General features: G+C 52.2%; 1 protein-coding gene across 7 annotated transcripts in view; it reads right to left on the bottom strand.

Moving 5' to 3' along the window:
• Positions 1 to 14,247, bottom strand: part of LOC105486496 (hippocalcin like 1) — a 122,691-nt gene that overhangs the window by 38,798 nt on the left and 69,646 nt on the right. Inside the window, exon 1 of one of the 7 annotated variants that reach the window (XM_071076225.1) lies at positions 9,791 to 9,808. The exons of the other annotated variants lie outside the window; for them this stretch is intronic. The gene's annotated coding sequence lies outside the window, so the exon portion shown is untranslated. Of the gene's footprint in view, positions 1 to 9,790; positions 9,809 to 14,247 lie in introns of those variants that run through there. 7 annotated transcript variants of the gene reach the window in all.

The following is a 14,247-nucleotide window of genomic DNA, read 5'->3' as shown; positions in this document are numbered from 1 at the left end:
CACTGACAATAACCTCTTGCAGCTCCCCCAGCCTGCAGACCTTTGTGGTTTGGCATTCGAAGCCCCTGACACCCACCTGAGGCCTCAATCTCACCCAGTGGGCAGATTAAAGATGCCAAAAATCCTGAGACTCTCCCACGCTGCCATCTCACAGCCCTCCCCCGCCCCCTCACTCCCAGAGCCCTGGGCCACCTGGGAGGGCCTACCTGTAACCTGGGGCAGGGTCTTGCTCCCCACATCAAAGCCCCGGCCCTGCCCGGGCAGACTCTCAATAAACACGTAAATGATTTCACAGACCCACTCAGTGCTGAAACAACAAAAGAATAAACATTAAATGAATGAGTCAGTGAGTAGGCAGCTCAGAGCATGGAGCCATGCAAGAGAGGCCGGGGAGGAAGGACCAAGCCCATTCACGGAGGGCTTTGAATACTGAATTCAGGCTGCATTTGGCAACAGGGAGCCATGGTGGGCTCTTGAGCAATGGACGCAGAGGATCAACATGGTGGCCCGGGCAGGATGGAAGGCATGTATTGAAACTGACATCAGGGAGGCCCTGAGGAGGTGAGGGAGCAACCTAGGTTGGGGAGTGGCTGGCCCATGTGAAAGTCTGAGACGTTCAAGAGCGACTGTGACGTTATGTGGCTCAGCTTGTTGCATGCAAGTCCTGCTGTGTTATCGACATTAATATCCTAATTGCCAGACCACTCTAAAACCCACGGCCAGCACGTGCTCAGTGGCCAGGCTTCCCAAACAGGCAGAGCAGGAGGAAAAGCCCCCAGAGTGGAGAGGCTCTGGGCACCCCTGACACGAGGCCGACGAATCAGCAGCCTGGAACCAGGCATCCAGGGCAGTGGGGGATTAAGCCAAATTCTCCTGCTGAAACCACTTAATCAGGAGCCTACAGAACATGCGGGAGCTCGGCTGCAGTGTCTATGGTGAAGGAATAAGTCATCTGAAAACAGAAATAAATTATTCATTCCCCACAAATGAGCAGCCTCTGGGTTCCCACAGCAGCCGTCGCGCCACAAACATCCAAAAGGCTCGGCAAATCCTATTAGTGACACCACTCAGCCAAGCAAACACCAGGTTCTGCCATCACCCATGTAGACGGCTCGCCTTGATCTCCTCTACAGCTTCTCATTCTGCATCCGCAAGTGAAATCAGCCCAGCACATTGGATGAAAAAATCAGAGCCCAGCCCGGCCTCGGAGAGAAGCAGCAAGTGTCCGCACCCAGGAACTTGGATCACTAAGCCTCCCTGCCAGGGAAGCAAGCCTGGAGCAGGTGCTTGCTAGAATGCAGGTTCCTGGACCCTGTCCCACACAGCCTCCGGGGGTTCAGCCCTGGACACTGCATTCCCGACAAATGACCGGGAGCTGAAGTCACCAGTAGGAAGCACTGGGGTCCTAGAGTCCCCCAGGGATGTAAGCACAGCAGGCCAGCCTCACACCACTGGGCGGCCTTAGGTCAGATTCTCACTCTCTCCAGGCCCAGGGTCTGGGAGGGGCTGATGGGAAGACAACAAGGACCACCGCACAGCTACTCACGCACATGTGCACTCAGCGGAGGTCACTCACAGTGGGGTCTTCCTGTCACCTCTATCTTTTTTTTTTGAGATGGAGTCTTGCTCTATCACTAGGCTGGAGTGCAGTGGCGCGATCTCGGCTCACTGCAACCTTCACCTGCCAGGTTCAATCGATTCTCCTGCCTCAACCTCCCAAGTAGCTGGGATTACAGGTGCACGCCACTATGCCCAGCTAATTTTTGTATTTTTAGTAGAGACGGGGTTTCACCATGTTGGCCAGGGTGGTCTTGATCTCGACCTCATGATGCGCCCTCCTCGGTTTCCCAGTGTTAGGATTACAGGCATGAGCCACCGCACCTGACCTGTTGCCTCTATCTTTATTTTCCCATCTTTGATTTCAGTCTGCTCAGCTCACTTTACAATCAGAAAGAGAAGTCTTGAGACTTTTCTTTAAAAGTGCCAGCCCTGGCTGCCACTGCGCTGTTTGCTCTGCCTAGAACACTCCCTAACTCCCCAGTGAACTGCTCTTCCTTCAGACCCCAGCTCAGGGTCCCTCCCTAGGGAAGCCCCTGAAACTCCCGGCCGCTGGCTTTTATAGCACGGAGCACCTCCCCTTCATCCCACTCTGCCACTGAGATTCCACTTTTCTGGGATTTGCAGATTAGCATCTGTAGCCCCACGGGGGAGGGGGCCTTGCCCCAGTGCCCAGCACAGCACCTGGCACCAAGCAAGCATGGCAGTTTGTGGAGGACAGTAGTGAGTGTGAGCAAAGGGATACCAGAGATGGTAGCCTGGGCTCCCCTCTCTCCCCCGGGTAGGTGCCCAAAACCCTTCCCTCCGGACACTCATCGCACGGGGATGTGCGGAGGGGTTCTCTCCCTCCACCCCTCTGCTCCCACAAGGGGAATTTTGCAAGAACACCACTGGCAGCCCCCATCCCACTCCTAGAGAGGGGAAGCGGCTTATCTGATATGACTGAAGAAAGAAATGACCTTCCGGCCAGGCTGCCACCTCCCCAGCCTTGTCCCCATCCTGAGGGCGGAGGTCTGGGGTTGTTCTGTTGTCTGCCTAGGATTGGGAAGTTTATTTTAAAGGGTGGGGCAAGTATTAGGATGCTGATTCTTGGCATGGAGCAAGCTTGCCAATCCAGAGCCACCAGCAAAAGGTGTGTGTGTGTGTGTGTGTGTGTGTACATGTGTATATGCATGTGTAATTATATGTATATGCATATAATTTAGTGACTTCAACCAGAGCGATTTTCCCTGGGGACATTTGGCAATGTCTGGAGACATTTTTGGTTATTACAACTGAGGAGTCGAAGGGACTCGCCTACTAGCATCTTACGGGTAGGGCTAAGGATACTGCTAAACGCCCCACAATGCACAGGACAGCCCCCACCTCCCCGCACACACCAAAGAATTATGCTGCTCCAAATGTCAACAGTGCTGAGGTGAGGAGACTCGACAAATATATTCCCCTATTGGTCACCCCTTAGATTTACCTTTCTTTTTTTTTTTTTTCCAGAAAGGGTCTCACTCAGGTCTGGGCGTGGTGGCTCACACTTGTAATCCCAGCACTTCGGCAGGCCGAAGTGGGCAGATCACTTGAGGCCAGGAGTTTGAGACCAGCCTGGCCAACATAGTGAAACCTAGTCTCTACTAAAAATACGAAAATTAGCTGGGTGTGGTGGCGGGTGCCTATAATCCCAGCTAGTTCACAGGCTGAGGCACGAGAATTGCTTGAACTTGGGAGGTGGAGGTTGCAGTGAGCCGAGATAGCGCCACTGCACTCCAGCCTGGGCGACACAGCAAGATGCGGTCTCAAAAAAAAGGGGGGGTGGGTCTCAGTCTGTCACCCAGGCTGGAGCATAGTGGCACAATCTTGGCTCACTGCAGCCTCGACCTCTTGGGCTCAAGTGATCCTCCTACCTCAGCCTCCTGAGTAGCTGGGACCACTGGCACATGACACCATGCCAGGCTAATTTTGTTTACTTTTTGTAGAGACAAGGTCTTACTGCATTGCCCAGGCTGGTCAGGAACTCCTGTGCTCAAGTGATCCTCCTGCCTCAGCCTCCCAAAGTGCTGGGATGACAGGCATGAGCCACCGCGGCCCGGCCAGATTCACCTTTTGACTAGTTGCAGACTCTAGTGGTAAGGGGTGTGCGGATTAAACCACGCCTCATTCCCAGAGGAGTCAAAGGTGCTGCAGGGCGTCCTGTACACCCCTGCCCTGGAAAGTGGTACACAAGTGAGCCACCACTCCTCTCCTGTTCTTAAACAGGAAGGAGCTCGAGGAAACGCAGCTTCGAGTGCTCAGGAAAAGGGCTGAGTGCCCTGTGGTGTGGCTGGGCAGAAACAGGAAGGTGTGCAGCCTTCATGGCGGGTTTGCCGTGGAGAGGACACTCCCACACTCAGCAGCTGCAGCTGGCCCAGGAGGTCTCCACTGGGTCCCGCACAGGAGCAGGGAGGGGGTGGTGCAGGCGGCTTCTCGTCCAGAACCGATAGAGCTGTTTTGTTCCTGCCTCTACTCTAGCTGACTTGCTTGGGATGTGTGGCCCTCCACGCAGCGCTTTGCATGTGGCCATTTCCTTTTTTTTTTTTTTTTTTTTTTAATTAATGAACTTTATTTTTTAGAACTGTTTGGTTCACAGCAAAATTGCGTGAAAAGCACAGAGTTCTCTACATACCTCCTGCCCTCCCTGCTACCAGGGTGGCTGTTTGTTACAACTGATGAACCCACCTTGCCTCTTCACACGTCATTATCACCTAAGTTCGCAGGTGACAGCAGGACTCACTGCTGGTGCTGTATATTCTATGGGTTTGACAACTGTGCAATGACATGGCTCCACCACTACAGGATCCTACAGAGCAGTTTCACTGCCTGAAAAATGTCCTGTGTTCTGCCTGTTCCTCCCTCCCTCCCAACCCCTAGGAACCACTGATCTTTTTATTATCTCCATGGCTTTGCCTTTCCCAGGATATCACAGAGTTGCAATCCTCCATAGGCATAGCCTTTTCAGACTGGCTTCTCTCACCTACTCATATGCAGATGAGTTCCCCCATATCTTTTCATGGCTTGCTAGCTCATTTCTTCTTAGTGCTGTGGAATAATATTCCATTGTCTGGATGCACCACAGCTAATTTATCCATTCACCCACTGAAGGACACCTTCGCTGCCTCCAAGTTCCGGCTGTTATGAATAATTATGAATAAAGCCGCTATAAACACCCATGTGCAGGTTTTTGTGTGGACATAAGTTTTTTTAACTCCTCTGGGTAAATATCAAGGAGCACGATTGTTAGATCACAGGGTAAAAGTGTGTTTAGCTTTCTAAGGATCTGTCAAACTGTCTTCCAAGGTGGCTGTACTGTTTTGCGTTCCCACCAGCAGTGAGTGAGGGTTCCTGTGGCTTCACGTCATCCCTCGCGTTTGGTGCTGAGTGTCCTGGATTTGGGCCATTCTCACCGGTGTTTGCTTTGATTTACAATTCCCTGACAGCCATTTGTTTTTAAGCCATATTGACTTTAAGATCACACAGGACCAATCTTTACTGTTCCATCAAAATGTTCCATCAGGGATTCCAAATGACATTATGTTCTGGTGGCACAGAGAACCTGGGCAGGAGGTGATATAAAGGGAGGATACCCCAAGTTGCCCAGAAGACAGGATGACAAACACTGCCCCTGTAGTCCTGCCTGATGTGACAGCGCCCAGTCTACACAGGACACGAACATCTCCACGCAGTGTACATTACAGTCCAGAAGGAGCATCACATCCATTTTGTCACTTGATGCCTGGAAACCCAGACCTGAGGCGGGAGGAGACTTGCTGGAGCCACACAGTGGGAAGGGACACTCAAGGTCCCTGCGCGGAATTCAGCTGGGGCTCAGCAGACCCGCGTCTCTACTGTTCAAAGCACAACATGACATCCTTGTGGAATCCTTTAAGGAGCTCAGATGCCTCCTTGGTTAGACTAAGGGCCTATCCAGTATTTCACAGATACATGCATCTGCCGGGTAGTGAGCACCTCAGGGGCACCTGGACACCTCAGACCAGGCTGGGCCCCACTCTGCCCACCAGCCCCCATGAGAACTCAGGGGCTGCCTCTGTCCTGCACATCCAGAGGACCCAGGCCATCAAGATCCCCAGCGGTTCCCACACTCGAACTTTCTCATCAGGGTGGTGGGCTGGTCTTCACGCTGGAATAGAAGTCTCATTTAGGCACTCTTTCACTCATTCAAAACATTCTTAATTGGACTCCTTCTATGTGCCAGGCACCGTCCTAAGTGTTACAGATGCAACAGAGAACAAGAGCAATTCCTGTTTTCAAGGAACCCGCAGTGTGATAAGTGCCCAGGAGACTTCATGGCCAATGACATGTGCCATAGGTGAGTGAGTGCAGGATGCCAGGGGAGTCTGCAGAAGGGCCTCCAGCCCCATCTGGAATCTGGGAAGGCTTCCCAGAGGAAGTGACATCTAAACAGAGAATTGAAGAGTGAATAATAGTCACGCAGAGAGAGAGAAAATGGGGAGGGGTGGGTTGTAGGCAGCAACCCTGCTACGGACTTTACAAGAAGCTCCTACACCCAGTCAGGAGTAGCCCAGCCCTGCAGAAAGGTGGCCCTCTGTGGACACACCATGGAGGCCATTGGGTGGTGACAGTCAGCACCCCCAGCTTTCTAGGTCTGAATGGGTCACAGCTGCGGAGGCCTTTGGCCCAGAGCCAGAAGGCTTGTCCCAGCAGACTGGTCTGGCTGGGAAAATCCCAATTCAACAACACAAGCAGCACACACCCACCCATGCCCCTGCCCCAGCATACCCTCCATAAATAGTCCCCGGATCTCGTGGGCCCCGCTGTGCCCACTAAGACGGGGGCTGAGCCCACAGGACATACATGTGGCTTATTTGCCAACCTGCCCATCCACTTCCTCACTACCCAGAGCACAGAAGCTGCTGTCTCCAGACCAAGCGAACCTTGCACACTTCTGACTGAGAGCTGGATTTGTTTTTCTTAATTGTAAATCTACTGTGGCCAAGGGAAAAGCCGCCCGACAATTGCACAACACGCTCGGTCTGCAGCTCTGAGCCGCAGGTACTTGTGCCATTAAATCTGTACAGAGCTTTTCTGAAGTGGTTCTAATTCCTGCCTGGACCTCCAGGTGGACTCGGGTCAGGGAGTTCACCCTCCCTAACAAGCGGGCATGCCTGACTTGGGGGAGCTTTGTCCAAAGTACCCATGGTTGGGCCACTCCTGATTCCAGCTGAGGGGGGCTGCGGTACAGCCAGCGTGGACAGACTAAGAAAGAGCCACGAGTTCCGAGTGTGCACTCAAGCCTCTCCAATCTTATTTTCTCCCAAACCTACACTGTCATGAATGGATGACTCTAAACTTAAACCACAGTGCAAAGCCTGCCTTTAACCCTGTGAAATTTTATCTTATTTTCAGCTCATCTTTTCAAGTGACCACAGCCTCTGGAATTTAATAGCATTCCAGTTTTGCATCCTTAGCCAATCTGATATACATACCAGGGCTTATAAAGCAGATGGTGGAATTGCTGGCATGGTTAAGGGAAAGCCTATTGAGAGACATCCAGTGGTCATGGTCATCCCATCACTCAAGGCCTTGGAGGCTGGGCCATTGGACCGTCTGCGGAGCCATCTAACTGTACCACTGCTCAGCTCTCACTGCAGAAGGGTCAGCCGCGGCCATAGCTCCTGCCCATAGCCCAGCCCAGCCAACCAAGAAAAGGAGCCAGGCCTGTCCCCTTCCACGTCCATCCACCCTCAGGAGCCCCACGGGCCACTCCCAGAAGGCATGGGTGGTGCCTCCTGGGGTCACAAACACTTTCCCTCCAAAGTGACTTCCACAAGCAACACCTCGCTCATCCTCACAATTTTTCTGGGAAACCAGTCATGAGGGATATTTACAAGCAGAAAGAGGGAGGCACAGGTTTTTGGAAAGCTGCCAGGCTGGACTTCAAATGTAATCTTCGGAATCACGCACTGGCCCAGGTGGACAAATTTTTATAGTTTTAGTAAAGATGGGGTTTCACCATGTTGGCCAGACTGGTCCCGAACTCCTGACCTCAGGTGATCTGCTCGTCTTGGCCTCACAAAGTGCTGGGATTACAGGTATGAGCCACTGCACCCGACCACAAATATTTTTAATGACACAGGAAATGAATGATATGGTCTTAAGTGGAAAGAAAAAGCGGGACCTGAAACAAATACATAGCATGACTCAATTACAGCATGGGTCTGTCCGCCTCGCTATAAATGAATACTGACGAGAAGAAATGGACCCACATGTCTGCTGTGATGATCTCTGAATTGTAGGATTATGCATTATAATTGTTTCTGTATTTTCCACATGTTCTACCATGAGGATTTAACATCTATAACCCACTCAGGTGCCCAGCAAACAGCAGCCTCTCTCCAGTCCCTCCCCAAAACATGCAATGTGGCCATGGACTGAATGGCCGTGCCCTCTCCTCAAATGTCTACACAGATGCCCTAACCCTGAAGGTGATGGTGGTAGGAGGTGGGGCCTTTGGAAAGTAATTAGGTTGCAGTGAGGTCAGGAGAGTGAGGTCCCATGATGGTATTAGTGTCCTTGTAAGAGGAGTGACTAGAGCTTGCTCTCATTCCACAGGAGGACACAGAGAAAAAAGCCACCTGCAAAGTAGGAAGAGCTGTCCTCAGAACCTGACCATATGGATGCCCTGATCTAGACCTCCCGCCTCCAGAGCTGAGCATGTGTCTGCGTTTAGGCGGCCCGGTCCATGGAGCTTTGTTATGGCAGCAGGCGAGGGCTGAGGCAAGTACCCTCCTTTATCGGGACAGGAAGTAAAACTAACAGCTGCAACCAAATCTCTCTGGCCCTGCACCAGCCTTGAAAATGTTAACTGTATGTGCAAATGAGTCCCACACTTCCCTTCAAAGCAGTCAAAAAAAAAAAAAAAAAAAAAAAACCCGAAAACATGAAACCACCTTTCTCTACTTTTTCTTGGGCAAGGTAGCTGCAGAGTCCTGACTCTGGAAGATGGCAGAGAATTCAGATGCTGGCACCATCCTTAGGTTCCCACCATGTCCTAAACCCCATCGAGAACCTTAAACCCAGACAAGTTACCCTAGAAGAGCCAGTGTCATCCCGTCCTCCAATGTCCAGCCTGTCTTGAGGTCACAGGGCTAGAAATTACCACCTTGGTCAGTTAAGACCTTCAGTCCAAAGTCAAAACGCCTCCCCACCTCATCCGTGCCCTCAACCAGCATCTTCGCCACCTCCAACCCTCCTTCCTTGCACTCCCTGAAATGCCCTCACCATGCCTGCCCCGTCCCCTCGGTGGCTTGCCGCCCTTGAATGTCCTCTCCTGAGCCTAGCCCCCCTCGGTGGCTCGCCACCCTGCAGTGATTCTGGATGTTCCTTTATGTTTCTGTGTTCTCTGTCCACACTGGACTCAGTTCCTCAACAGAACACCCTCATAACGCTTTGTATCTCGGTGCCCAGCCAGGGGCTGCCCTCAGAGTGGATGCTCAGCCAGGACTGCTCAGGAGGTGCCAGTGCAGGGAGGTGGGCAGGACACGGGAGCCAGGGGGAGGAGGGGGCTGCCAAGAGACAGCAGGGGGCTTCAGAGGTGGCAGGGGCCCTGTCCACAGAGGGTGGAAGAGTGTGTGCGGGCAGAGAGTGCGTGAAAGGATGGGGATGGGGGTGTGGTCGTGACACTCAGATGGCAGTAGGTGGGCACAGCAGGTGCCCACGGTGAGTGAGAGTTGATGACTGCACCAGTGTCCACCGGTGTCCACAGAGTTGAGAAGCTGGCAGAATGCCAGTTACATTGGCAAGCACTGTCCAGACACCTGTCCAGGTAAAGCGCTGCTGGTGTAAAGCAATGGAAGATTACAGTCGGGGCCTGGCTCGGGGGCAAGGGTGTGTTTGCTGGGGCTCCGCTCAGCTGCCTTCTACCTGCCATTCGGGGTGGTACGACCTGCGTGGCACCTCTCAACAGCGCTTTCTAGAGGGATGCAGCCTCAGCACTGAACAGCAGGGTGTTCGTTAAAGAAGTTACGGTGCACACCCAGGGACAGAGTGCTGCCTTCAAGTTTGGGCCACAAGGGATGATTTTAATAACATGGGACAACATATCTGATTAATTATTATATTAAACAGGTTACAATACAGTATGTAAAAATATTGTTTATGGCAAACAAATAAAATAAGCATTTTGTGATAGTCAAGAGATATAAAGGCTGGGCACAGTGGCTCATACCTGTTATCCCAACACTTTGGGAGGCCGAGATGGGCAGATCACTTGAGGTCAGGAGTTCAAGACCAGGCTGGCTAACATGGTAAAACCCCGTCTCTACTAAAAATATAAAAATTAACCAGGTGTGGTGATGCACACTTGTAATCCCAGCTACTTGGGAGGCTGAGGCGGGAGGATTTCTTCAGTCTCAGAAAAAAAAAAAAAAAAAAAAAGGATTTTTTTTTTTTTGTAAAGTCAAGTTTATTAAGGTGTACTTTACACACAATAAAATTCATCCTGTGTAGGTGTACAGGTCACTAAGTTTTGATAAATGTGTAACCACCAACATAACAATTTCAGCACAAGACTGAGATCTTTTAAAATTATGTTAAGGCCGGGCACGGTGGCTCAAGCCTGTAATCCCAGCACTTTGGGAGGCCGAGGCGGGCGGATCACGAGGTCAGGAGATCGAGACCATCCTGGCTAACACGGTGAAACCCCGTCTCTACTAAAAATACAAAAAGAAATTAGCCGGGCGTGGTGGCGGGCGCCTGTAGTCCCAGCTACTCCGGAGGCTGAGGCAGGAGAATGGCGTGAACCCGGGAGGCGGAGCTTGCAGTGAGCCGAGATCGCGCCACTGCGCTCCAGTCTGGGCGACAGAGCGAGACTCCGTCTCAAAAAAAATAAATAAATAAAATAAAATAAAATAATGTTAATAAATGGCTATGGCTAACGTGTTAGTCTGTTTGCATTACTACAAAGGAACACCTGAGACTGGGGAATTTATAAAGAAAAGCGTCTTAATTGGCTCACAGTTCTGCAGCCTGTACAGGAAGGGCGGTGCCAGCATCTGCTTCTGGTGGACCTTACGATCATGGTGGGAGGCGATGGGGAGTCAACATGTCACATGGCAAGAGCGAGAACAAAAGAATAGGGAGGTGACACACTCTTTTAATCGACCACATTTCTCACTCATCACCAAGGGGATGGCCCAAGCCATTCATAAGGAATCTGCCCCCTCCCCCGATCTAATCACCTCCCACCAGGCCCCTCCTGCAATGCTGGGGACCACATTTCAACATGGACTTGGAGGGGACACACATCCAAACCACATCAGCTAATATAATTTATTGTCTCCGCAGCTACTCTCTTGAATTATTTCACGAATTTGAGAGTTTGTCAGTCGATTCCTTCAGGCAGTATGGGAGCCAGCACCTGCTGAGTGCCTCCACGCGTAAGGGGCTATCACAGGGCTGCGTTTGGTTTCACTTCTTCCTCCAACTCTCAGAGAAAGGCATGATCCCTGTCCCTGTTGTATAGTGAGGAAACTAAGTCTGGAAGTTAAGCACCCTGTCCCAGGTCACACAGCTGCTAAGAGGATGATCTGGGGCTCAAATCGATGTCAATTCTGACTTCAGAGTTTATGTTATCTCAACACACCACACTGCAAACAACATCACCGTAATTTGTGTTCTTGGCTAACCGCTTTTCTTCGAGCTTCCTAAAGGACATGAAATGGGTGGTCATACCTGTGCCCCCTGGCCCCCCTCCCCCATGGCTCTGATGCACAGGGAGCTGTTGCTCCATAGCTGAGGGCCCCAGGAAAGCCCCGAGGCCCGGGAGGGGCCACTGAGTGTTCAGGTGGCAGAGGCTCCTTTGTCAGCCCTGTCCTGCCTGGTGAATTCTAGGGAAGAACAAAGTGTTGCTAAATGGAAAAAAAACAAAACACAAAAACAGGTTGTAAAATAGTAGATAAGGAATGATCTCACTTACAGAATTATATCTATAGGAATATGCATCCAGCCAGGGCCTGCTGGGGCAGGGCACGCTGTACTCCAAAATGTTACCTCTCCCGACGGGACTGTGAGTGGAAATGCTTTCCTCCCCTTCCCCACCTCTTTTCTGTGACTTTCTAGTATTTCTTCCCTAAAGACAGCTGACTACGGGAGAAGTCTTCAACTCCCCTCCAGGCTCCCAGCTGCCTGCCAAGGCCTACTCCTCTGCGGCTGGCCCAGGGAATTCTTCCGTGACACGGCCCAGCGCCCGTCTCTTCCTCCTTCTGTCCAGTCAGTATTTTAAGGCACCTATTCTCTGGGTGAATAAGGACAAGTGGTCTGGTCCCACGGAGTCCTCCACTCTGGTGGAGGACATGTCCACAGCCAACATCAGCCAACAACAATCAACAAAAAAGATGACGTCAGGCAGGGCTGCGGCTGAAAGGCAGTGATTAGGGTGCCTCCTCTACGCCATGGGGTGGAACTGCTGCCTCTGCTCTGAGTCCCCCCTGCTGGTGCCAACTCGATCCCAGGCCCTTTCCAAGAAGCCTTCTCAGAACCACATGCTGTATTTGAATTAAATACACCTGTGTCTGTCTCCCTGTATTTCTGGAGGGCAAGGTCTGGCTCCACCGCACCTCTTGCCCTGTCCCCTGCTGGACCGTCAGCTCCCTGAGGGCTGGCTCGGTCTCCTTGCATCCTGAAGAGGAACGGCTGTCGCTGTAATCCTTAAAGACCACAGCAAAAACAAGAATGGTCAACATGAAATCTTGTAACGCAGGTGCCAATACTGCTACAAAACCACCAAAAGACCAGAAGGCTACACACCACTGTGTGACAGTGTGAGAAGGCAACCATCAGTGACTTTTTTTTTTGCCCTGTATTTTGACAATTTTCTGATATGTTCTTACGTAACTCTTATAATTAAAATAAGTGTTTCACGCAGCCCGTTGTCCCCAGGGCTCTGGTGTTCTGTCCCACTGACCTCCAGGAGGACTCAGCTGAGACTGGGGATTCGAGACAGGGGACTTAGAACGCCCTGAAGGAAGGAGCCTGCAGCACCTGGAGCACTTCAGGCAGCAGAAGCCACAGCCGCTGCCTGTGGGGAAGCAGGTGGGCCGGGCCAGGCCACCCGAGCTCCAGGGCCAGTCAGCCATGAGACTAGGGGACTGAGGACTTGGCCAGGACGGACTTTCCTAGAGGCACAAGGGATAAAAACAGATCTCATGGCCAGGCGCGGTGGCCCACACCTGTAATCCCAGCACTTTGGGAGGCCGAGGCAGGCGGATCACGAGATCAGGAGATCGAGAACATCCTGGCTAACACAGTGAAACCCCGTCTCTACTAAAAATGCAAAAAATTAGCTGGGCGTGGCGGCGGGCGCCTGTAGTCCTAGCTACTTGGGAGGCTGAGGCAGGAGAATGGCATGAACCCGGAAGGCGGAGCTTGCAGTGAACCGAGATGGCACTCTAGCCTGGGCGACTGAGCGAGACTCCGTCTCAAAAACAAACCAAAAAAAACAAAACAACAACAACAAAAAAACAGACCTCATGACCCAAATGCATCATAAAGTCAACCCCGCAGGAGCCCCTGTGATGGCCGGGTTGTCTCGCCCAGAAGTTCCCAAGGGCCCAGAGTTCCAAAGATTTGACCTCGATAAGATCCCTTGGGGCTAAAGTGGACAGGTTCCAGTGTCGGGGCTGAGTCTCCCACTGCACGAAGACGGAATAAACCTCTGGGGGTGGTGCTGGTGGCGTGGGCTGGGCCGCTGTGGGGGACCTGTCTGGTTCCAGAAGGCTGAGGACCAGGTGAGAGGGGGCAGCTGCTTGAGGCTGGACGGTGGAGGCTGAGGGACCCCAGCACCTCAAGAATAGAGAAGCCTTTCATTCTTTCCTTAGAATTCTGAAACTTTAAAAAACAAAACAAAACAAAACAAAACCTCAGCCCAGGGGACAATGTGTCTGATATCATCTACCCTGAGATCTGCTCAGCACCCAATCTCCAGTTTCTAGGAACATCTCTGTCAGTCGTCACTTTCAATGACTTTAAATTTTAATTTTTCTATTATCGAGTCAGATGATCTGATGACGCCGATGCTTCCGGGCCTCTGTGACCCCCTCATGTCTCACTCATGGAGAAGCAGCATGCCATCATGAACTGGGACTTGCTGGGGGTCTAGGCCCTGCCCCTCCCTCTGCTCCAAGCCTCAGTTTCCCCATCTGCCTCTCATCCCAAGCAGGGGATCTTACCACCTCCCTCGCCTCCGAGTCCCACTGGCCCAAATGCTGGCCCAAAGCCACTCTCCTTCCCAGAGCATCCTCTCCCTCTTCTTGGCCCATGTAGTTACAGAAACCCAACTCATCCCTCCTGCTGCTCCAGGAAAACCCCAGCCCTGGGTCACAGCTCTCAGGCTGTTGCTCTCACCCGCCCTGCACAGCCGTGTGGCTGAGCCTCAGAACGCTACCCAGGGCTCAGGCCAGCTTGGAGGAGAGCCAGGCAGTGCCTGTGTGTGAGGCTCCCTCTCTCGGGTCCCTTGTAGGGCTGATCCCTCCCTCTGGGGGCGGGAGGGCTGAAGTCATGGAGGCCAGAAGAGGGGCTTTAGAGGCAGGAGGGGGGCCACAGTCCGGGACCCAGAGCCTGGTCACCTTCTCCAGAACTGGCCACAGTTTTTGGGCCAGGGAGTTGGCTCCTTACACACCCACAGGC

Source organism: Macaca nemestrina, chromosome 13, assembly GCF_043159975.1.
Source record: "Macaca nemestrina isolate mMacNem1 chromosome 13, mMacNem.hap1, whole genome shotgun sequence".
NCBI classification, from domain to species: domain Eukaryota; kingdom Metazoa; phylum Chordata; class Mammalia; order Primates; family Cercopithecidae; genus Macaca; species Macaca nemestrina.
Note: the sequence above shows the minus strand (reverse complement) of the source record. Positions and strands in the feature narration are given on the sequence as shown.